The following is a 24849-nucleotide window of genomic DNA, read 5'->3' on the forward strand; positions in this document are numbered from 1 at the left end:
GATTCTTTACTCTTTTATACATTCACACAAAATGGTGTATAGATTTCATCCTGGGGGACAAATTTCCAGGATGTGGGTAGAATCAAATTATAATCTCATCATGAAGGACAGCCATCTAGGGTGTGAAAGGAACTAAATTATGTAATGACTGGCAGAAGTAGTAATTGCTGCCTACTTCTGTACTATATAGTATAAACAAATCATGGTTAGTACTATTCTACTCACTGTACACACAGTAATAATTATGAGTATTACTTCTACAGTCAAAATTTGATGACTGAGCTTTTTCATCATGAATCATGGGGCTCGTTGGATATCTCCTTCAACATTTACAAAAACGGGGGTGGTTAGAAAAGTTCTTGGAACAGAACAGAAAAAAAGTACTTACATCACTGAAACTTTTTTTTAATTTTTCAGTGTAGTCTCCCTGTAGATTAATGCACTTGGTCCAACAATGTTCCAGTGTCTTGATCCCATTTTGAATATATATATTCCCTCCAGGCCTGCAAAATAATTGTAAACTTCGGCTATCAATTCTTCATTTGAAGTGAATCTTCGTCCACCAAGAAAAATTTTCAGTTTTGGGAAGAGACGTAAATCTGATGGAGCCATGTCAGGTGAATAAGGCTGGGTGTGGCAACAGTTCATACCTTAGGTGGTGTAATTTTGCCATGGCAACGGCACATGTGTCTGGGCGAGCATTGCCTTGTTGTGGCACCCGTCTTGCAGATAATTTTTTTCATTTTTAATTCTTTAGTTATGATGTGATATACCATTTCAGATGACATATGGGAAGCATGAGCAATTTCATGCACTTTCAATTGGTGATCCTCCATGACCATTTTGTGCACTTTTGCAATGATTTCTGGAGTAGTGACGCACCTTGGCCGACCAATGCGTGGATCATCATCTAAGCTCTCCCAACCAAATTTAAATTCATTTGTCCACTTGGCAACAGTTGAATATGAAGGAGTAGAGTCCCACAGTGTATTCTGGAAATTGGCATGAATTTTCTTTGCTTTTGTACCTTTCTTTACGAAGTACTTAATCACTCTTCGAATCTCGATTTTTTCCAACTTCGCAAATCACTATGCGGTAACAATAACCAAGCCATGTTACCATCACAGCTCTCTTCTGAGAGCACTGACATAGCACATGTTTATGGCGACAGTCCACTGAATATCATGTGAACAACACGTTGTGCTTGTGCTGACCTCTTGTGGTGATTCTGAAAACTTTTCAAACCACTCTCATAAGAGGGATAGAGAGGAGTTCAGCTTCATCTCTCTCTTCAGATTGGCCAGCATGTATACTCAGTGAAGATATAAGGCAAAGGTAGGTGGGCACAATGTATCTATAGTCTACTTAATTGTTCCTAGTTTGTTAAAAAGGGATGATGGTGATTTGTCATCTTATGCTACATCCTTTTAGGGTGAGGTGTCTTTGTTGTAATCAAATGGCTCTGCTGAAAATTTTGAGATCTGGATAAGTCTATTGTGGAAGCTTCTTTACTCTTCCAGTCTACAAATTCATTCCCTCTGAAATTGCTTGTACCCCAGGCAAATTAGGAAAAGTGGGGGAAATAATTTATTAAGTTTTGAAAGTTAAAGAAACACTCATAAGAGATGTAACAGTAAGAAATACAGAAGTCCCTTCACCTAGCAGGTGAGTGTCCCCCTCTTCCACCAGTTATTTCAATTTTTTTTACCTTGCTACAATTTTTTTTAAATAATAATTCCCTTTTTGGAGACACCTATTATGACAAAGATATTTGCAGGAAATTCAGTTTAAAGACAGTCATATGCATATTTTAAGCAATGACTAGGTTTTTGAGACATTGTGTCTGGAAGATTACAAATCCATTAGTTATGTGTTTGGCATAATTTTAAACTCTGATTTTAATTTAGATAAATTATTCCTTTGTTTCTCCACAACTGCTTTCGTTTTACTCATATAGATACAAATATGTATCACATTAATATTAGTACTAAAATCTGAAGGTAAAAGAGAGAGAGAGAGAGAGAGAGAGAGAGAGAGAGAGAGAGAGAGAGAGAGAGAGTGACATTTATTAATTTATTAATTTTTTTTCAGTACTATACCCCTTAATATTTATATTGGAAGCAAAATCATTTGTCTTAAGAATTCTACATCTACATCTATACTCAGCAAACCACTGCAAAGTGTATGGCACAGGGTATGGCCCATTGTACCAGTTATTAGGGTGTCTTCCTATTCCATTCATTTATGGAGCATGAGCAGAGTGATTGTTTGGATGCCTCTGTCATTTTGTAATTATTGTAATATTGTCCTCAAGATCCGTGTGCCTACAAAACATAGGAGGTTGCAGTATATTCCTAGAGTTATCATTTGAAGTCAGTTCTTGAAGCTTTGTTAGTAGAGTTATGTCTATCTTTAAGAATCTGCCAGTTCAGTGTTTTTAGCATCACTGTAACACTCTCCCATGGGTCAAACAAACATGTAACCATTCATGCTGCCCTTCTCTGTAAATGTTCAGTATCAACTGTTAGTACAATTTGGAATGGGTCCCACACACTTGAGCAATATTCTAGAATGGGTTGCATGAATGAATTGTAAGCAGTCTCCTTTGTGTACTGATTGCACTTCTCCAGTATTCTACCAATAAGCCAAAGTCTATCACCTTCTTTACCTGTGACTGAGCATATGTGATCATTTCATTTCATATCCCTACAAAGTGTTGCACCCAGGTATTTGTATGAGTTGGTTGATTCTGACTGTGACTCACTGATATTGTAATCATAGGGCACTATATTTTTATTTTGTGATGTGCACAATTTTATATTTCTGAATATAAAAACAAGTTGCCAATCTTTGGACCACTTAGAAATCTTATCAAGATCTGACTTAATATTTTTGGAGCTTCTTTCAGACTGTTGTTGTTGTGGTCTTCAGTCCTGAGACTGGTTTGATGCAGCTCGCCATGCTACTCTATCCTGTGGAAGTTTCTTCATCTCCCAGTACCTACTGCAACCTACATCCTTCTGAATCTGCTTGCTGTATTCATCTCTTGGTCTCCCTCTACGATTTTTACCCTCCATGCTGCCCTCCAGTGCTAAGTTGGTGATCTCTTGATGCCTCAGAACATGTCCTACCAATCGATCCCTTCTTCTAGTCAAGTTGTGCCACAAACTTCTCTTCTTCCCAATCCTATTCAATACCTCCTCATTAGTTACATGATCTACCCACCTCACTTTCAACATTCTTCTGTAGCACCACATTTCAAAAGCTTCTATTCTCTTCTTGTCCAAACTATTTATTGTCCATGTTTCACTTCCATACATGGCTACACTCCATACAAATACTTTCTGAAACAACTTCCTGACACTTAAATCTATACTCAATGTTAACAAATTTCTCTTCTTCATAAACGCTTACCTTGCCATTGCCAGTCTACATTTTATATCCTCTCTACTTCAACCATCATCAGTTATTTTGCTCCCCAAATAGCAAAACTCCTTTAGTATTTTAAGTGTCTCATTTCCTAATCTAATACCCTCAGCATCTCCCAACTTAATTCGACTACATTCCATTATCTCGATTTGCTTTTGTTTATGTTCATCTTATATCCTCCTTTCAAGATGCTATCCATTCCATTCAACTGCTCCTTTACTGTCTCTGACAGAATTACAATGTCATCGGTGAACCTCAAAGTTTTTATTTCTTCTCCATGGATTTTAATACCTACTCCAAATTTTTCTTTTGTTTCCTTTACTGCTTGCTCAATATACAGATTGAATAACATCAGGGATAGGCTACAACCCTGTCTCACTCCCTTCCCAACCACTGCTTCCCTTTCATGTCCCTCGACTCCTATAACTGCCATCTGCTTTCTGTACAAATTGTAAATAGCATTTCGTTACCTATATTTTACCCCTGCCACCTTCAGAATTTGAAAGACAGTATTCCAATCAACACTGTCAAAAGCTTTCTCTAAGTCTACAAATGCTAGAAACATAAGTCGTAGGGTCAGTATTGCCTCAAGTGTTCCATTATTTCTATGGAATCCAAACTGATCTTCCCCAAGGTCAGCTTCTACTAGTTTTTCCATTTGCCTGTAAAGAATTCGCGTTAGTATTTTGCAACCATGACTTATTAAAGTGATAGTTCGGTAATTTTCACATCTATCAACACCTGCTTTCTTTGGGATTGGAATTATTATATTCTTCTTAAAGTCTGAGGGTATTTCGCCTGTCTCATACATCTTGCTCACCAGAGGGTTGAGTTTTGTCAGGACTGACTCTCCCAAGGCTGTCAGTAGTTCTAATGGAATGTTATCTACTCCTGGGGTCTTGTTTCGACTCAGGTCTTTCAGTGCTCTATCAAACTCTTCACACAGTATCATATCTCCCATTTCATCTTCATCCACATCCTCTTTCATTTCCATAATATTGTCCTCAAGTACATCGCCCTTGTATAGACCCTCTATATACTCCTTCCTCCTTTCTGCTTTCCCTTCTTTGCTTAGAACTGGGTTTCCATCTGAGCTCTTGATATTCATAAAACTGGTTCTCTTTCCTCCAAAGGTCTCTTTAATTTTCCTGTTGGCAGTATCTATCTTACCCCTAGTGAGATAAGCCTCTACATCCTTACATTTGTCCTCTAGCCATCACTGCTTAGCCATTTTGCACTTCCAGTCAATCTCATTTTTGAGACGTTTGTATTCCTTTTTGCCTGCTTCATTCTTTTATCAATTAAATTCAATATTTCTTCTGTTACCCAAGGACTACACTGCATTATATCTAACTACATCATCTGCAAAAGGTCTGAGGTTACTATTAATATTGTCCACAAGGTCATTAATGTACAACATGAACTGCAAGGGTCCCAACATGCTTCCCTGGAGCACATCCAAAGTTACTTACACATCTGATGATCTAGATTTATTTAACAATTACTGCCTTTATAATACATTTACAATAATTATATGTATAATACCTACCCTACCACAGTATCTGTTGAATGCATAAGCTGCTGTGCAGGGAAAAATTGCAGTGACAATGGTGAGTAAACAGTGAGTGAATGGGAAGAGGAACATGTCACATTGGTTTTTGGGCACCTGAAACTGATTTTGACAATACTCAACACTCAATAAACTTCATCAAGTTGAAATAATACAAAATATTTCCACATACTTAATTAGTCTTTTCATTTACATAACTGTCTAAGCAAAAAAGCTGCTAAAATTATGCATTAAGAGAATCCTGCTCCAATTCTTATGTCTCTAAAACTATTCATCCAACTTAAAATATGCACAAGACTATTTTTGTGTAGAATTATACTAGTTTTTTTAATTACAGTTCTCTTCTAAAGATGAACCATTTTGTGTAAACATTTAAGACATGGAATAAACTGAATTCTGGTGGGATGAAAGGGGAGATGCACTTTCCCTGCAGGGAACTTTTCTGTTTCTTACTGTTACACCCTATTAGAAAAATGTTCCTCTATTTTCTGAACTTTATAAATTATTTCTTCCATTTACTTTTTTTGGGTAATTTGCATGGAATGTTTTGACCATTACAAAGATCAATTACATTGTGAATTTCAACCAGTAAGTCCTATCATTGTGGTATGAGGATATTATGTGGATAATACTGGTCTAGTTTTTTCATTTATTTATGCCACATTCCATTAATCCATATTGTGATAAATCACAAGGGTGTGGAACAAGTCACGATTACATAACACAGACATAATACATGTATACAAAAAGACAAAAATGCACCATAAAATTATGAGTGAGCTTGATGGTTAAAAATAAATAAAAGGTATATAAAAAAACATTGCTTTATCTGCAGGTACCCATAAAGAGAGTAGAAGGAATTTCCCCTTATATATTCTCTTAGTTTACATTTAAGAGTAGGTAAGACATTAATGTGAACTTTAATATCTGAAGGAAGAAAGTTGAAAATTTTTGTGGCAGAATAATGTACACCTTTTTGCACAGGACTTAAATGTTTCATATCTGTGTGTAAATCATTTTTTGACCTAGTATCATGATCATGATACTAGGTCTATTAGTTTTAAACAGAGACTGGTTATTAGAAACAAAAATCATCAGAGAAAATATGTATTGAGAGGTGACTGTTAATATTTGTAACTTACAGAACATATTTCTGTAAGAATATCTTGGATGAACAACACTCGTGATTCTCATAGCTCTCGTCTGTACAGTAAATACTTTTTTGGCTAAAGGCTGGTTACACGAAAGTATTAGCCATATGACGTGATAGAATAAAAATAACCAAAGTAGGCAGCTTTGATAGCATCCATGTCACCAATAGGGGTGATTACATGCAGAGCATAAGTTGCCACACTGAGCATTCTATGGAGGTCTAGGATATGCACAGACCAGCTCAACTTACCATCAATTAGAATGCCCAAGAACTTAGATGATTCACAGTGTAGGATTTTAGTTTGCCACAGTTTAAGTGGCATACCTCATTTTCTTGCTGAGATGTATGGAATTGCATAAGCTGAGTTTTTCAATATTTAGAATTAGTCAATGTGCTTAAACCAGTCTAGGATGGCAACAAGTACAGCTTTATATTTATTTTCTAGGTCATTGTTGGTTTGACTTTCAAACAGAATAGTGGTAACATCAGCAAAAAGAGTAAATTTACACCCAGTGTCCCAGCAAAGTGGGAGATAAATGATGAAGATGAGAAAAAGCAAAGGTACCAAAATGGACCCTTGAGGCACTCCACACTTTAAGGTTCCCCAATCAGATCAGACAGGACTACCATTGGCACCATTAATTATCACCTTCTGTTTTCTGTTTTGTAAATATTATTCAGTTCACTTACGAATGCTACCTCTCACGCTAGTGCTTGAACGCAACTCATATCATAGCATGAGATGAAATTCATGCAGTTCAAACCACAGTACTAGAAGCAGAAAGAAGTTATGTACCACATTAGCCATTCTTTGTACAGCTTATCATAATATTTGGATTCAAGAATGCAAACTGTACTTAACTCTAAATGTTTGTGGTAAATACATCTTGATTTTGTCAGTATACAGGCACTGCATAGTGGTGTGTGCAAAGTTGCAAAAATTCTTTGTTCAAAGTACGAAAGAGGTGAGTACTGTAGAAGGAAGAGTAGTGAGTGCCTTTCTTTCTTTTTTATTTTTACTTATTTACTTTTTTCCAAGTAGCCATTTTCTCATAACATACTTATATAAAATAATATAGAAATAATTAGCAAAATAATTGGTTTGAGTTGATTAGCACTAGCCATAATATGTTGTTAGTATACACTACTGTGGTAGCTAGTAATAGTTGGTTCTGCATGTTAAATTAACTCATTCGACATTCCTTAAGGTTTTCCTTCGTGATGGAACTTGCAGAAAGTGATGTGTGAATGAATGAAAGAATTAATCAGTAAATCAAATCTAGAATAATAGCTACCAGCTTAACCACAAAATGCTGCTTATGCCTATTTTTGTGCACAAATACATAATCAACTACTCCCTTGTTCCTAGTTCCAATGTGTACAGATCACTTCCAGATAAGGATATTAATTAATTACTGAAAGGATTAGCTGTACACAACAGAATCAGTGTTGTGATCAGTGAAAGTTTTACCAGACAAATTACTTGCCAAGAATGGTACTGTGTGTGTGGCCTAATAAGGAGAGCTGGAGGTCATTACACACAATTACAATGGCAATCTCATTCCTACTCTGGGCAGATTCATAAAAAGTGCCTACTGTTTGTTGTTAGAGTTGGGTACCTTCAGTGACTTGATATTTGGCATATTGTTACTAAATGGTTGACAAACAGGGCCTCTGGTATCAGCTATTAACAGGGCTTGATAGGAACACTCCCACTGTTAACCTCACAGCACTGTTTTGTATGGGTTACAGTAGGTGTGCTACTGATGGCACTGAAGATCCATATACAAAATATACTCTTGCTCTTTTTTGATCTAGGCATCAATAATAGAGGAGCCACTGAGTTGCAGACAGGCATGATAAAAATACTGCTAAACATTTAAGCTTTCCTTTTTACAAAAATAGAAAGCATATACACATGATAATGCATGGAGAGTTCTGGTTGTGAATAACAAATTATTTAGGAATAAATAGGGAATTCAGAAGGCAACATAACTCAGAGCTCTATAAACATATTGAGAGCATGCAAGAAAAAGGAGGGTAGCTGTCTATAGCCATGTTGCAGTATTGCCTCCAAACAGATTGACCAACTGTCTGTTCACCTTCTGGGTAAACAAGAAGGTTCATGCCACAGAAACTGAATAGGATATTAAAGAACTGGGAATAACTGTTCTCCAGAACAGACAGTCTGTGGGACGTACCCTGAAGGAAGCCCAAGGACTTCAGGAAAAGCCCCGAAGGAAAAATACCATCTGCACAGAAGAAAGGAAGAAGTTACATTGGCAGTGGATGTGACAGTGCTGGGCAAATATCAAAGCCAAACAGTTGAACAAGCATGGTCCAAAGTAGGCCCATTCAAAAAAAGAAAGAGACATCTCACTGAAAGGCAGAGGTGCTGCACCATGTATAAGGACAAAAGGTACAGAACTTTGCTTTGCTAGCTTTTGGAATGAAATTCCTTTGTCAAGCTGTAGGAGAAATGTGCAACAAACACATACTCACTCACTCGCTCACTCACTCACTCACTCACATGCATATGTCTGTCTCCCTACGTAGTGTGTATTCAACTTTCATTCCAAAGGCTAGCAAAGCAAAGCTCTGTATCTTTTGTTCGTGTATCTGTTGTGAGCACAGCACTTCTGTCTTCTGGTGAGTCACCTCCTTATTCTTAAAAAAAGCATTCATACACTATAATGCCCATAATTAGCCTGGATGGTTCATTGCTGCCTACACTATATGTGTGACTTCAAGAACCAACTGGATGTTTTGGACCATGTGTCAAAAGAACGATGTTCTACGCAAACAATCTTGTGGTAGACGCATTGAAGTCTGGAAAAATGGCAAATGAAAATGTTACACTTTTCATGCATCATGCTTTTCTTCCTTTCTGCGGGAACAAATCTCTTCTCCTTCTAGATTCGTGGTCAGGTCATGAAAGGTCTGATTCATTAAAAGCTGTATTTCGAGCCCACCCTGACAAAGAAGTAGAGATACTTCAGAGTCCACCTGGCATGACGAACGTAATTCAATCTTTAGACAGAGAATTTTTCCATCAGTGGAAGGCATTTTACAGAAAACTAACAGAGAAAATTATTGTGTGCAGACCACTGCAATTTTCTGTCATCACCGTGACAATATTCTCAAGCTGCAATAAATAGTACATTATCAATTTTCCTCCCCACAGTTTCAGAATATGATTAAATATGTGTGTCACTCCTTGAAATATACTGATATTAGGCCTGATTCATTCCTAACCCCAGCCCAGTTTTGTCTATGGACATCTAACAATGTCTGTGATTCGCAAGGCTGTCATATGTCATCTTTGCTTGTATGTTCTTGGTACACAGAAAACCTATGTTTTGAACATTGTATCAATATTTCACATTTTTGTGGTAATTACAAGAAATAAAATTTGGACATGTTCTTAACTGTATACTTATTTGTGTCTATTTGATAGCTATTTGGAAAGAACATTGTAGATAACATATCAGCCATATTTGTCAATGAATGTTTAACTATCATACGATCGCTTTCACTGGGAGAATCAGCTCTCTCACTGCTGTGGCAAGAGAGCGACACGTAGCTAATGCCACCTTGTCCCTAAATGGCGTTGGTATAACATAGTGAGAGAGATCAGAGTTGTACAAGAGGCAGTTATAAGCACAGAAACCATGCGACAATAATGTCTTACTTCATAAAATTATTTACAGACTTCCAGGTCATGTCAGCAGCTGAAATTCTGCATAGAGACTTCTTGCAATTGTAACTCACAGTGGTAAAAAAAAGCAACACAGGTTTCGGCATGATAAGTCTGACCATTCCCTTATGATTATGTTTCTGACAGTCTCATTGAATTAGCATTGTCTGAGACACCATAGTAGGAGTGTGGTACGGTACAATGATGTACATGAACACAGTTTAGAACAAAAAATTATATTCATTACTCCATATTAATATTATGAGAAGCAAAGTTGCTACTCACCATATAGCAGAGATGCTGAGTCACAGACAGGCACAACAAAAAGATTCTCACAATTATAGCTTTCAGCCATTAAGACCTTCATCAACAAAAACAGACACACACACACACACACACACACACACACACACACACACACACACAAATGCAATTCACTCTCGCGTGTGCATATGTCTGTCTTTTGTTGACGAAGGCCTTAATGGCTGAAAACTATAATTGTGAGTGTCTTTTTGTTGTGCCTATCTGTGACAGCATCTCCACTATGTGGTGAGAAGCAACTTTCCTTCTCATAATATTGTTACATTCCATCCTGGATTTTCCATTGTTTGATTATTCAATATTAAGGTTGTTTTTAGCACAAAAAGGGGTGCACAATGCTGTCACCAAAATATTTGGTCACTTACCAGTGATACAAAATGTCTGACAGACAGAAAAGTTAAACTTGAAAACAAACTGAAAAATTTCTCCTTGACACCACTTTCTATTCCACAAAAGAATTTCTACTTTGATAATGTGTAAAATGGTGGATAGGAATTACTAACTCATAACAGTACTTGTAAATGGTCAACATGTAACTCTACAATGAGGTGGCATGGGATGCATCCTAATATCATGTCTAACCTCATTTTGCCTGGTGTAATGCAGCATCTTGATATGGCATGGATGTAATGAGTCACTGAAAGTCCCCTGCAAAAATTTTGATCCACTATACCCATCCATAACTGTGGAGGTGTTGTGGGTGCAGGATATTGTGCATGTACTGACCTCTTGATTGTGTCCCATAAAAGTTTGATTGGATTCAGGCTGGGTGATATAGCTGGCCGGATCAATCACTCAAATTACCCAAAGTTTTCTTCAAAACTAGTTGTGAACAATTGTGCCCTGGTAACATGACGCATTGTCATCCATAAAAGTTCCATTGTTGTTTGGGAACATCAAGACCACAAATGGCTGCAAATGGTCTCCAAGAAGCTGCTTATAACCATTTCCAGTCAATGATAAGTTCATTTTGACCAAAGGATCCAGTCCATTCCATGTGAACACAGCCCACATGATTATGGAGCCACCACCAGCTTGCACAGTGCCTTGTTGACAACTTGTGTCCATGGCTTCATGGGTTCTGCACCATACTGGAACCCTATCACAGCTCTTACCAACCAAAACTCAGATTCATCTACCCAGGCAATAGTTTTCCAGTCATCTAGGGTCCAAACTGCATGGTCACAAGCCCAGGAGAAGCACTGCAGATGGTGTTGAGCCATTAGCAAAGGCTCTAACATCAATTGTCTGCTGCTGTAGCCCAATAACACACTGTCTTAATGGACACATTTCTCACATGAACCAAATTGATTTCTGTAGTTATTTCATGCAGTGTTGTTTGTCTATTGGCACTGACAACTCTAGGTAATGCAGCTGCTCTCTGTTGTTAAGTGAAGACCTACAGCCACTGTTTTGTCCATGGTGAGAGGTGATGGCTGAAATTTGGTATTCTCGCCATGCTCTTGACACTTTGGGTCTCAGAATACTGAATTCCTCAACAATTTACAAAACAGAATGTACCATGCATCTAGCTCCAACTACCATTCCATGTTCATGGTCTGTTGACTCCCATTGTGCAGCGATAACTACTTCAGAAACCTTTTCATGTGAACCACCGGAGTACAAATGACAGCTCTGCCATTGCACTGTCAATTTATCCATTGTGTACATGATACTACTGCCATCTGCATATGTGGATCACTGTCCCATCACTTCTGTCACATCAGTGTATTTAAATATGAATGTTTAATGTGTATGCAAAATGACTCACAAAGGGAAGGCCTCAGACACAGCCAACCAATTCGTCTCAGATTTTGAAAGTTGCTTGTGTACAATCTGAAATGAAAGACTCTAAAATATTTTGGCTCAACACCCTCCTGTTTTTGAGAAAATCATCCCTAAAGATTATGGTGAGCAATTGACGCAAAATTGGCAGGATCAATAGATAATTGTATTTAGAGCATTTTTCATCATCAGTTATGGGGTCCTCAAATGCATACCTTTCCAGAAATCAAGGAAAGAAACTTTTACAATTGCCACTTATGTACTCGCATGGTAAATGCTTTTCGCTGAGAGCACTGATAGCTGCCTGCGTGGTAGCTCAGCGTGTTTGGCCCGAGGAGTGGCTGCCCTCTGGAATAAAAACAACTGAGTTAATGGATCAATGACAAACTTGAACAAGCATCATTAGACGTTTGCTCCAAACAAATAGAATGACCAATAATGAACAAAATGAGATTAAAAAAAATTCAATGGCCAAGGTAACTGGCTGGTAAGCGGAGAACCTGGGTTCGAATCTCAAGGAAACCTAGTGGATGTTATTCTTCTCATTTCTATTTTTTCATATCTGAATTGATAAGGATAGGAGGGTTAATAAGGTAAGTAGATCAATAAGGAATGATAAAAAGGTAGGCAAATAAATTTCTCAAACCTCTTGGGATAGTAAACAACTAAAATGTTACAATGGCTCTTCCAGTCACTGTTACATGTCCTCACTTTTCTTTGAACTGCTAGATGGATGGTACTTGTCATATAAACATTCAAAACAAATATACTCATGGCACCAAGAATATCTAATGAATGCAATCTTTCGACAGCTACACTGTTCCTTCTGAAGAGTCTGCAGAAAACGAACTTGGTTTACATTTTAAAATATGTCTTTTTCGGGAATTAATTTTGTTGCGTACCATGCATAAGATATCATTGCCTGAAAAATCGGTGCTGAAAGTTACTTATGAATTACGCTGTAAATAGTTATTGCATCCATATGGTAGTCCAATTTCTACTAGGTTTCCAGAAGCACACTGCAATTCTGAAGCCTCAAAATAAAGTTTTTAATCTGGTGATAGAAATAAACATCACATGGCTGGCACGCAGTGTGCAGTTTGGCAGTATTACTTTTACTGTGCACATCGGTTTTCCCTCATCATCTATAAACATGGTGTCATACATTAGAGTATTACCTTGTCCACCCCAGGAATCCAATATTAGACAAAATTTGTTATCAGCAATGTATGGTTTTAACATATTCTCAAGAAATATTCTGTAAATTGTATTTGTCAATTTCCCAGATCTGGAGTAAGTAATGTAAACATTTTTCAACAAGTGGGTATTTGTCATATCTTGTACCTCCTTTAATGATATCATTCTCCCACAATTTTAGGCCCTTCTTCCTTTTCAGGGCTGTTGTTGCTCCATGCTTTTGCAGTGTTTGTTTCTTGTAATTTGGATGGTTCATGGCTAACACTAGTGCCTTTACTTTTACTTAAAGGGGTATAGCGCCATAGTTCAGTCACTGAATAACTGGTCCGTAATACTTTTCAGGAGCAGATGAAGCACAGATTGCCTGTGAAATGCACATTTCCAAAGTGTTATGACCATTTTGTAATTCACTAGTTGTGATATATTCCACTAAATCACCTTCTGATTCACCTTCATGGTATAGTTCTTTAGTATCAACAAACGTCATTTCGTTTGTCAGCTCCAAAAGTCACTCAACGATAACCACTCCTATCAATCTGGAACACCAAGAAACATAAGTGCCTGCTTCCAGTAGTGCATTGATAATATATCTGTGTTGTAACACTTTTACAAACCAAAACACAGCATCAGTAACTTCCCTCATGCCGTCATCTATAACAGGCTCCTAACTATACATTTCCATGCTGGTCCTCCATTATTCAGATTATGCAACTGAAAGATATGACACAACGTACAATAACTAGTTACTATGGCATAAACAGAAAAACTAATTACTGCAAAATACATACAGTGCAAGTCATATGCTACTTGCAGAAGATCACTGTATTCTTTCACAAAACATATTTTATTTGGTGGATTAACAATGAAAAATCATTACATGTACCCTCCAGGTTTGCTGCATCCTAATGACAGAAAACAACTCTTTCTGACTGACTGCTGTAAGTTTCACTACTGTATGATGAACAGGCAACTGGGACAACATAACTCTCCCCGTGTGCATTTCATCCCATGCCTCACTGTAAATAAGCATCATGAGGTTGGTTATCTATGTTCCCTCATGAGAAATTCACAGCACACTTACTCAGAGTTGTTTTCATGTGACAAGGCGTAAAAGTTTAATTCCTTACTAATTCACATCATTTTGGTAATTAGCTTGCCTACCTTATTACTATTATTATTCCATATTGAGTTGTGCACCTTATTAACCCTCCTATCTCTACACATTCTGGTACAAAAGACTACAATTTTAAAAAAATGAAAACCATACAGTTTTTTCGAGATTCGAACCTGAGTTCTCCACTTCCCAGCCAGTTACCTTGGCCATTGCACTATTGGCACTCTTTTTTTTCTGATCCCATTTTGTGCATTACTATTTGTTGCATTTGTCTGGGATGGATATCCCATGACACCTGGTCAAGTTCATCGTTGATCTGTTTACTCATTTTTTTATTACAGAGGGCAGTTAACTCTCTGACCAAACACGCTGAGCTATCACACCAGCATGCTCTTGGTGAAAAGCGTTTCACATGTGGCTACACTTGTGGCAGTTGTAAAAGTTTCTTTCCTCAATTTCTGGAAAAGTATGCATTTTTGGACCTCATACCTGATTACAAAAAAATGTTATATTTACAATTATCTATTGATAATTTTGAGTTGATTGCTCATCATAACCTTTAGTGACGATTTTCTCACAAATGGGGGGGTGTTGAGCCAAAATATCTTAGAGTCCTTCATTTTAGGTTGTACACAAGTGACCTGCTAAATTTGAGTCGGATTGGTTGGCATGTCTGAGGCCCACACACTGTGATTCCTCAAACAGATTACACAGACCTTTGGTGACATATGAGGGCGCACTGAATATTAATGCCTCCTAATTTTTTACTCTGTTGCCAATGTTGGTTGCATATTACTTGGTCGACGTTCCCACTTCACCGTCACTAGTTGCAATCCTCTGCTGCTAGAGAGCACTTAATTGTAACATGTAATATGGCAGTGTGTAAAATAAATTTACTGTTATGTGGGAAGCAGACCCTCAGAAAACTGAAAGCTGGAATTTGAAGAATTCATCCATACATGGAGCATCCTCTTCTTCAACATGTCAGTGTTGGACTGCATATGAGCACTGTGTCATCTGCAACAATCTGAGATCTTGCGTTCACTCAGCCATCCTCATAGAGAACAAACTTGGGCCCATCCGATTTTTATCTGTTTCCAAAAATGAAGGAACAACTTCAAGGGTTCTCTCTGATAGTAATGAAACAGTGCAAGATGAGATGAGTTTGTGGCTCCATCAACAAAGTCAAACATTCTACAGTGATGGTATCAAGAAACTGGTCTCTTGTTGGGAGATATGTGCTCATCACCAGGGTGACTAGTTGAAAAATAAACATATAGACATAATGAATAAAGATGTAGAATATTAATAAAGTTTGTTTTACTTGAAAATCTTCCAAATAGTTTTCACACAACAAATTTAGAGGCATTAGTTTTCAGTGTGCCCTCATACAATGTATGCTTTTTTTCTGGGTAGCATGAGCACTGTTGCTTCAGATTTCCTGACTGTAGTAAGAAAGTCTCCTACTGCTGGGTTGCAGTTCAATGTGTTAGTGATGTATGGTCATATTCTGATTTAATGTAATCCAGTAGCACAAGGAATGTAATTTACGGGTGGCAAAAACCTCTTCGCGTACCTGTTCGCGGTGGTGCTGCGCACTTTTCTCACGTTTTCCTTCGCGTTTTCATTGATGAATTTAAATTGATATTGGATGGAAATGAATAAAATATATTGCAAGAAGTTAACAAAACTGTATTTTCACAATACTACATATCGTTTTCAGTGTCAAAAAATTTTAAAACAAGGTGCTGCACTCAAGGAAACTTTCCATTTGCACACCAGTATGAAGTCTCTTTGCGAAGGCCTTTCCTCGTACACACAACACACCTCCTTGTTGGTCTTTTCTTCATTGTGGGTGGCAGAAGGTCTGGAAAATACCTGGCTGGCTGTAAGGTGTGTTGCTTTTGGTGTTCGAGGTGGGCGTCCTACTGATGTGGTGAAGATATGCTCAACTGTTCGCCAAGACTAATCAGGGGCTCATTCTACTTTGTTCACCACCATGCCTCTTGTACAGAATGTATGCATTGTAGCATGCAATGTCCAACAAGTGGCGGGAAAGCTTCTGATAGTATTTTTTCAGCCTGCTTCTGGCCATCTGGTCGCTTTGTAACTGAGAATCACACCTATCCAGGCCCCCCCATATTCTTGTTGTAATCAACGGCAACTTGTGGCTTTTGAACGATTTCCTTCTTCGAGTTTACATTTACAAATGTATCGTCATGGAAGGTGCTGACCATAACAATGTCTCTTTTGTCTTTCCATTTCATTACCATCTGCTTGCCTTTGTACCCTGTTATGTACTGCCCTTTCTTCAGTTTTTCCTTTTATACAAAGTCAGGGAACCCCTTCCTGTCTTGCCGCATTGTGCAGACAACATCGGTGCTATTGCTGGTTAGTTTGTCCACCAAATCTGTACTGGTGTACCAGTTGTCAAGATAAATATAGTGGCCTTTCCTGAGTAGATCGTGTGCAAGCTCCAAAACAATTTGAGAGGTTATTTTTTTGTCTGGATAGTGGCTACCATAATAGTGTCCTTTCCAGTATAAACAATAAAGTCCCATACATACCCCGAACTGCTTTCACAGAGTTTGTACAATTTGATGCCAAATCTGCTATGCTTTGATGGAATATATTGCTTCCATCCAAGCCGTCCTTTCCAGAGCAACAACGATTCGTCAACAGTGATGTTCCTTTCTGTCATGTACACTGATCTGAATTTATGCTGCAGATGCTCCATAATGGGGTGAATTTTGAATAGTTTTCTGCTGATAGTGCCTAGTGGATCATATCACTTTCCTGAAGAAAGGTGTGTCAACTGATTCCCTCTTTGAAAAGTACATTTTGTGGTCTGGTTTGTGAAGAATTCCTTGAAATACAAGCATTCCAATAAGTGTTTTTACCTTGTCGTGTGTAGTATTTTGCCAACTATGAACCCAGGAGTGTGTTGCTAAATTGGGATGAGAAGCTATGAACTGTTCTGCATATAAGTTCGTCTGTTCAGCTATTATTGTGTACAAAGCATCACAACAAAACACATAAAACAAGTCATCACATCACTTTGTTTTAGAGGCATAACTGTACCACTATTACCACTGAACAAATATTGAATACGAACTGAACTAGCACGCACAAATTCACTAGGTACCGTCTGCTGCAGCAGTGTCTCATTGTCAGATGCTTCTGAATCGAAATCACTTTCACTAGCCTCAACATCTGTATCTTGAAAACCTTCAGAACTGTCACTGAAATTATCATCACTTTCTAAAAGCAGCTTCTCAATCTCTGAATCTGATAAACGACTTCTTCTGGCCATTGCAAAAGATCACTCGCTAACGCTGCAGTAAACACAGATGACAAAGGCACATTTTGGCGGCTGCTTCACAGGACACATTTTCTCAAAATGCACTCAGCTGGACATTGTTATAACTAGCCTAGAACATGCTGTGTTGCATGACAATAGCTGCCATCTAGTGGACAAAGCTCAACTAATACCACAGTGTCAACAGCAGACCGATAACTCATCATTCCCACTAGTTACTAGCCACAGAACGCAGTGGACGGATATATCCGTCGAACCCACTGAGCAATAACAGAGCATGGATGGATATATCCGTCATGCCCACTTAAAAGGTTAAAATTGACATATGTATTTAAATTGATATTGGATGGAAATGAATAAAATATATTACAAGAAGTTAACAAAACTGTATTTTCACAATACTACATATCGTTTTCAGTGTCAAAAAATTTTAAAACAAGGTGCTGCACTCAAGGAAACTTTCCATTCTGCACACCAGTATGAAGTCTCTTTGCGAAGGCCTTTCCTCGTACACACAACACACCTCCTTGTTGGTCTTTTCTTCATTGTGGGTGGCAGAAGGTCTGGAAAATGCCTGGCTGGCTGTAAGGCGTGTTGCTTTTGGTGTTCGAGGTGGGCGTCCTACTGATGTCCCTTGATGTGGTGAAGATATGCTCAACTGTTCTCCAAGACTAATCAGGAAGCTCATTCTACTTTGTTCGCCACCATGCTTCTTGTACAGAATGTATGCATTGTAGCATGCAATGTCCAACAAGTGGCGGGAAAGCTTCTGATAGTATTTTTTCAGCCTGCTTCTGGCCATCTGGTCGCTTTGTAACTGAGAATCACACCTATCCAGGGCCCCCCATATTCTTGTTGTAGTCAACGGCAACTTGTGGCTTTTGAACGATTTCCTTCTTCAAATTTACGTTTACAAATGTATCGTCATGGAAGGTGCTGACCATAACAATGTCTCTTTTGTCTTTCCATTTCATTACCATCTGCTTGCCTTTGTACCCTGTTATGTACTGCCCTTTCTTCAGTTTTTCCTTTTATACAAAGTCAGGGAACCCCTTCCTGTCTTGCCGCATTTTGCAGACAACATTGGTGCTATTGCTGGTTAGTTTGTCCACCAAATCTGTACTGGTGCACCAGTTGTCAAGATAAATATAGTGGCCTTTCCTGAGTAGATCGTGTGCAAGCTCCAAAACAATTTGAGAGGTTATTTTTTTGTCTGGATAGTGGCTACCATAATTAGTGTCCTTTCCAGTATAAACAATAAAGTTCCATACATACCCCGAACTGCTTTCACAGAGTTTGTACAATTTGATGCCAAATCTGCTATGCTTTGATGGAATATATTTCTTCCATCCAAGCTGTCCTTTCCAGAGCAACAACGATTCATAAACAGTGATGTTCCTTTCTGTCATGTACACTGATCTGAATTTACGCTACAGATGCTCCATAATGGGGTGAATTTTGAATAGTTTTCTGCTGATAGTGCCTAGTGGATCATATCACTTTCCTGAAGAAAGGTGTGTCAACTGATTCCCTCTTTGAAAAGTACATTTTGTGGTCTGGTTTGTGAAGAATTCCTTGAAATACAAGCATTCCAATAAGTGTTTTTACCTTGTCGTGTGTAGTATTTTGCCAACTATGAACCCAGGAGTGTGTTGCTAAATTGGGATGAGAAGCTATGAACTGTTCTACATATAAGTTCGTCTGTTCAGCTATCATTGTGTACAAAGCATCACAACAAAACACATAAAACAAGTCATCACATCACTTTGTTTTAGAGGCATAACTGTACCACTATTACCACTGAACAAATATTGAATACGAACTGAACTAGCACGCACAAATTCACTAGGTACCGTCTGCTGCAGCAGTGTCTCATTGTCAGATGCTTCTGAATCGAAATCACTTTCACTAGCCTCAACATCTGTATCTTGAAAACCTTCAGAACTGTCACTGAAATTATCATCACTTTCTAAAAGCAGCTTCTCAATCTCTGAATCTGATAAACGACTTCTTCTGGCCATTGCAAAAGATCACTCGCTAACGCTGCGGTAAACACAGATGACAAAGGCACATTTTGGCGGCTGCTTCACAGGACACATTTTCTCAAAATGCACTCAGCTGGACATTGTTATAACTAGCCTAGAACATGCTGTGTTGCATGACAATAGCTGCCATCTAGTGGACAAAGCTCAACTAATACCACAGTGTCAACAGCAGACCGATAACTCATCATTCCCACTAGTTACTAGCCACAGAACGCAGTGGACGGATATATCTGTCGAACCCACTGAGCAATAACAGAGCATGGATGGATATATCCGTCATGCCCACTTAAAAGGTTAAAATTGACATATGTATTTAAATTGATATTGGATGGAAATGAATAAAATATATTGCAAGAAGTTAACAAAACTGTATTTTCACAATACTACATATCGTTTTCAGTGTCAAAAAATTTTAAAACAAGGTGCTGCACTCAAGGAAACTTTCCATTCTGCACACCAGTATGAAGTCTCTTTGCGAAGGCCTTTCCTCGTACACACAACACACCTCCTTGTTGGTCTTTTCTTCATTGTGGGTGGCAGAAGGTCTGGAAAATGCCTGGCTGGCTGTAAGGCGTGTTGCTTTTGGTGTTCGAGGTGGGCGTCCTACTGATGTGGTGAAGATATGCTCAACTGTTCGCCAAGACTAATCAGGGGCTCATTCTACTTTGTTCACCACCATGCTTCTTGTACAGAATGTATGCATTGTAGCATGCAATGTCCAACAAGTGGCGGGAAAGCTTCTGATAGTATTTTTTCAGCCTGCTTCTGGCCATCTGGTCGCTTTGTAACTGAGAATCACACCTATCCAGGCCCCCCCATATTCTTGTTGTAGTCAACGGCAACTTGTGGCTTTTGAACGATTTCCTTCTTCGAGTTTACATTTACAAATGTATCGTCATGGAAGGTGCTGACCATAACAATGTCTCTTTTGTCTTTCCATTTCATTACCATCTGCTTGCCTTTGTACCCTGTTATGTACTGCCCTTTCTTCAGTTTTTCCTTTTATACAAAGTCAGGGAACCCCTTCCTGTCTTGCCGCATTTTGCAGACAACATTGGTGCTATTGCTGGTTAGTTTGTCCACCAAATCTGTACTGGTGCACCAGTTGTCAAGATAAATATAGTGGCCTTTCCTGAGTAGATCGTGTGCAAGCTCCAAAACAATTTGAGAGGTTATTTTTTTGTCTGGATAGTGGCTACCATAATTAGTGTCCTTTCCAGTATAAACAATAAAGTTCCATACATACCCCGAACTGCTTTCACAGAGTTTGTACAATTTGATGCCAAATCTGCTATGCTTTGATGGAATATATTTCTTCCATCCAAGCCGTCCTTTCCAGAGCAACAACGATTCATAAACAGTGATGTTCCTTTCTGTCATGTACACTGATCTGAATTTACGCTACAGATGCTCCATAATGGGGTGAATTTTGAATAGTTTTCTGCTGATAGTGCCTAGTGGATCATATCACTTTCCTGAAGAAAGGTGTGTCAACTGATTCCCTCTTTGAAAAGTACATTTTGTGGTCTGGTTTGTGAAGAATTCCTTGAAATACAAGCATTCCAATAAGTGTTTTTACCTTGTCGTGTGTAGTATTTTGCCAACTATGAACCCAGGAGTGTGTTGCTAAATTGGGATGAGAAGCTATGAACTGTTCTGCATATAAGTTCGTCTGTTCAGCTATCATTGTGTACAAAGCATCACAACAAAACACATAAAACAAGTCATCACATCACTTTGTTTTAGAGGCATAACTGTACCACTATTACCACTGAACAAATATTGAATACGAACTGAACTAGCACGCACAAATTCACTAGGTACCGTCTGCTGCAGCAGTGTCTCATTGTCAGATGCTTCTGAATCGAAATCACTTTCACTAGCCTCAACATCTGTATCTTGAAAACCTTCAGAACTGTCACTGAAATTATCATCACTTTCTAAAAGCAGCTTCTCAATCTCTGAATCTGATAAATGACTTCTTCTGGCCATTGCAAAAGATCACTCGCTAACGCTGCGGTAAACACAGATGACAAAGGCGCATTTTGGCGTCTGCTTCACAGGACACATTTTCTCAACATGCACTCAGGTGGACATTGTTATAACTAGCCTAGAACATGCTGTGTTGCATGACAATAGCTGCCATCTAGTGGACAAAGCTCAACTAATACCACAGTGTCAACAGCAGACCGATAACTCATCATTCCCACTAGTTACTAGCCACAGAACGCAGTGGACGGATATATCCGTCGAACCCACTGAGCAATAACAGAGCATGGATGGATATATCTGTCATGCCCACTTAAAAGGTTAAAATTCACATATGTATTTTAGTTCCGAACAACCAGAATTTTTTAGTATTTGTTTGGTCAAAGTTATAACAGGTGTTTTTATTTTTATTTTTTACTAATAACCAAGAAAAGAAACCAACATATCAATTATCCATAGCAATGTTACTTAAAATTTCTTGGTTTTAAATAAGCCTTTTTTTTAAAAAAATAAGTAATGTTTATATGTAAAATTTGCCTTATTTTGAAGTATTGAGTTATTACAACAAATGAGAAAAGCAATCAGTGCTACTTTAATGACAATGCCAACAGAAATGAGCAACAAGCACATGCATAAGGATTGGTCAAGCATTGCTCAGACAATCAGACAATAAAGTCCCTGTTGTGTGTGTCATGGCTTAAGATACACATGTATGTGCAGTCTTTAAGACTTGCTCCCATCTGTTCTATATGGTAGTTTCTTACTGTTGTCATCTGACATCTGTTTTCTTGCAGAATGGCACTAACCATAGTCTGGAAATATTTTTTTGAAGTGACATAACAATGAAGTACAATGTGCTTTAAAGGTTTAACTATTTGGCTGCCATTTCTGTGAAACAGTAAAAGAGGAATGTGATTATGTTAGTAGTAACAAATTAAAAACCTAAGAACTGTTCATTCATAATACACAGTAAAAATTGAAAATAGCTGATCTGCTGCCAGTGTCTACATAATATGCCTCTATCTGCTTGCAGCCCTTGATAATGGAAATAGACTTCTTCAACCTCAGTTTTCACACTTTAGCACTGACTATTCTAAATGATCAAATACTTATATGATCCCTCATTACAACATGATTTTTGAGGAGTTTCAAAATATTAGAATCAGTACAACAATATTGGTAATTTTTTCTTGCATTCAACCACTTGCCAAATTTTGAGAATAGCAGGGAATAGAGGATGGATGAAGTTTTCTTTTATTTGCCAGTTCAATTTAATGTTTCGATTTCTGTGTCTTGAAACTCAGAGAGTCAAAACATTTCAGTATTTGTTCCATTTCCACATTTATTACAGGAAATAATAGGAATGACTATTGTTTATTTCAGAAACTGGTTATTTTGAGCAGTTTTAAAAATTAGGTTAAACTGATTTGGGAACGAGTCTATATAACTGAAAATAGTAATTGCCATCCTTAATGTAAATGCCGAGATAAACTGAAAGACCCAGAGGTTGTAGAGAGCTTCGGGGAGAGCATTAGGGAATGATTGACAATAATGGGGGAAGGAAATACAGTAGAACAAGAATGGGTAGCTTTAAGGGATGATATGTTGAAGGTAGCAGAAGATCAAGTAGGTAAAAAGAACAGGGCTAACAGAAATCCTTGGATAACAGAAGAAATATTGAATTTAATTGATCAAAGAAGAAAATATAAAAATTCACTAAATGAAGCAGGCAAAAAGGAATACAAATGTCTCAAAAATGAGATTGACAGGAAGTGCAAAATGGCTAAGCAGGAATGGCTAGAGGACAAATATAAGGATGTAGAGGCATATATCACTAGGGGTAAGATAGATATTGCCTACAGGAAAGTTAAAGAGACCATTGGAGAAAAGGGTACTACTTGTATGAATATCAAGAGCTCAGATGGAAACCCAGTTCTAAGCAAAGAAGGGAAAGCAGAAAGGTGGAAGGAGTATATAGATGGTCTGTACAAGGCAATGTACTTCAGGGCAATATTATGGAAATGGAAGAGGACATAAGTGAAGATTAAATGGGAGATATGATAATGCGTGAAGAATTTGACAGAGCACTGGAAGACCTAAGTCAAAACAAGGCCCTGGGAGTAGACAACATTCCATTAGAACTACTGATAGCTTTGGGAGAGGCAGTCCTGGCAAAACTCTACCATCTGGTGAGCAAGATGTATGAGACAGGCAATATACCCTCAGACTTCAAGAAGAATACAATAATTCCAATCCCAAAGAATGCAGGTGTTGACAGGTATGAAAATTACCAAACCAACAGTTTATTAAGTCATGGCTACAAAATACTAACACAAATTCTTTACAGATGAGTGGAAAAACCGGTAGAAGATGACCTTAGGGAAGATCAGTTTGGATTCTGTAGAAATGTTGGAACACATGAGGCAATACTGACCCTGTGACTTATCTTAGAAGATAAATTAAGGAAAGGCAAACCCACATTTCTAGCATTTGTGGACTTAGAGAAAGCTTTTCACAATGTTGACTGGAATACTCTCTTTCAAATTCTGAAAGTGGCCGGGGTCAAATACAGGGAGCAAAAGGCTATTTACAGTTTGTACAGAAACCAGATGGCAGTTATAAGAGTGGAGGGGCAAGAAAGGGAAGCATTGGTTGGGAAGGGAGTGAGACTGGGTTGTAGCCTATCCCCAATGTTATTCAATCTGTATATTGAACAAGCAGTAAAGGAAACAAAAGAAAAATTCAGAGTAGGAATTAAAATCCATGGAGAATAGATAAAAACTTTGTGGTTTGCTGATGATATTGTAATTCTGTCAGAGACAGCAAAGGACCTATAAGAACAGTTGAATGGAATGGACAGTGTCTTGAAAGTGGAGTATAAGATGAAATCAATGAAAGCAAGATGAGTATAATGGAATGTAGTTGAATTAAATTGGATGATGCTGAGGGAATTAGATTAGGTAATGCAGGTGATGCTGAGGGAATTAGATTAGGAAATGAGACACTGAAAGTAGTTGACGAGTTTTGCTATTTGGGGAGCAAAATAACTGATGAGTGTCCAAAGAGAGAGGATATAAAATGTAGACTGTCAATTGCAAGGAAAGCGTTTCTGAAGAAGAGAAAATTGTTAACATTGGGTATAGATTTAAGTGTCAGGAAGTCGTTTCTGAAAGTATTTGTATGGAGTGTAGCCATGTGTGGAAGTGAAACATGGACAATAAACAGTTTGG

The 24849-nt window shown here is 38.0% G+C and overlaps 1 protein-coding gene across 1 annotated transcript in view; it reads left to right on the forward strand.

Moving 5' to 3' along the window:
• Positions 1-24849, forward strand: part of LOC126354487 (inactive pancreatic lipase-related protein 1-like) — a 115147-nt gene that overhangs the window by 65453 nt on the left and 24845 nt on the right. The window lies entirely within an intron of this gene.

The sequence above is a fragment of the Schistocerca gregaria genome, chromosome 3, assembly GCF_023897955.1.
Source record: "Schistocerca gregaria isolate iqSchGreg1 chromosome 3, iqSchGreg1.2, whole genome shotgun sequence".
NCBI lineage: Eukaryota > Metazoa > Arthropoda > Insecta > Orthoptera > Acrididae > Schistocerca > Schistocerca gregaria.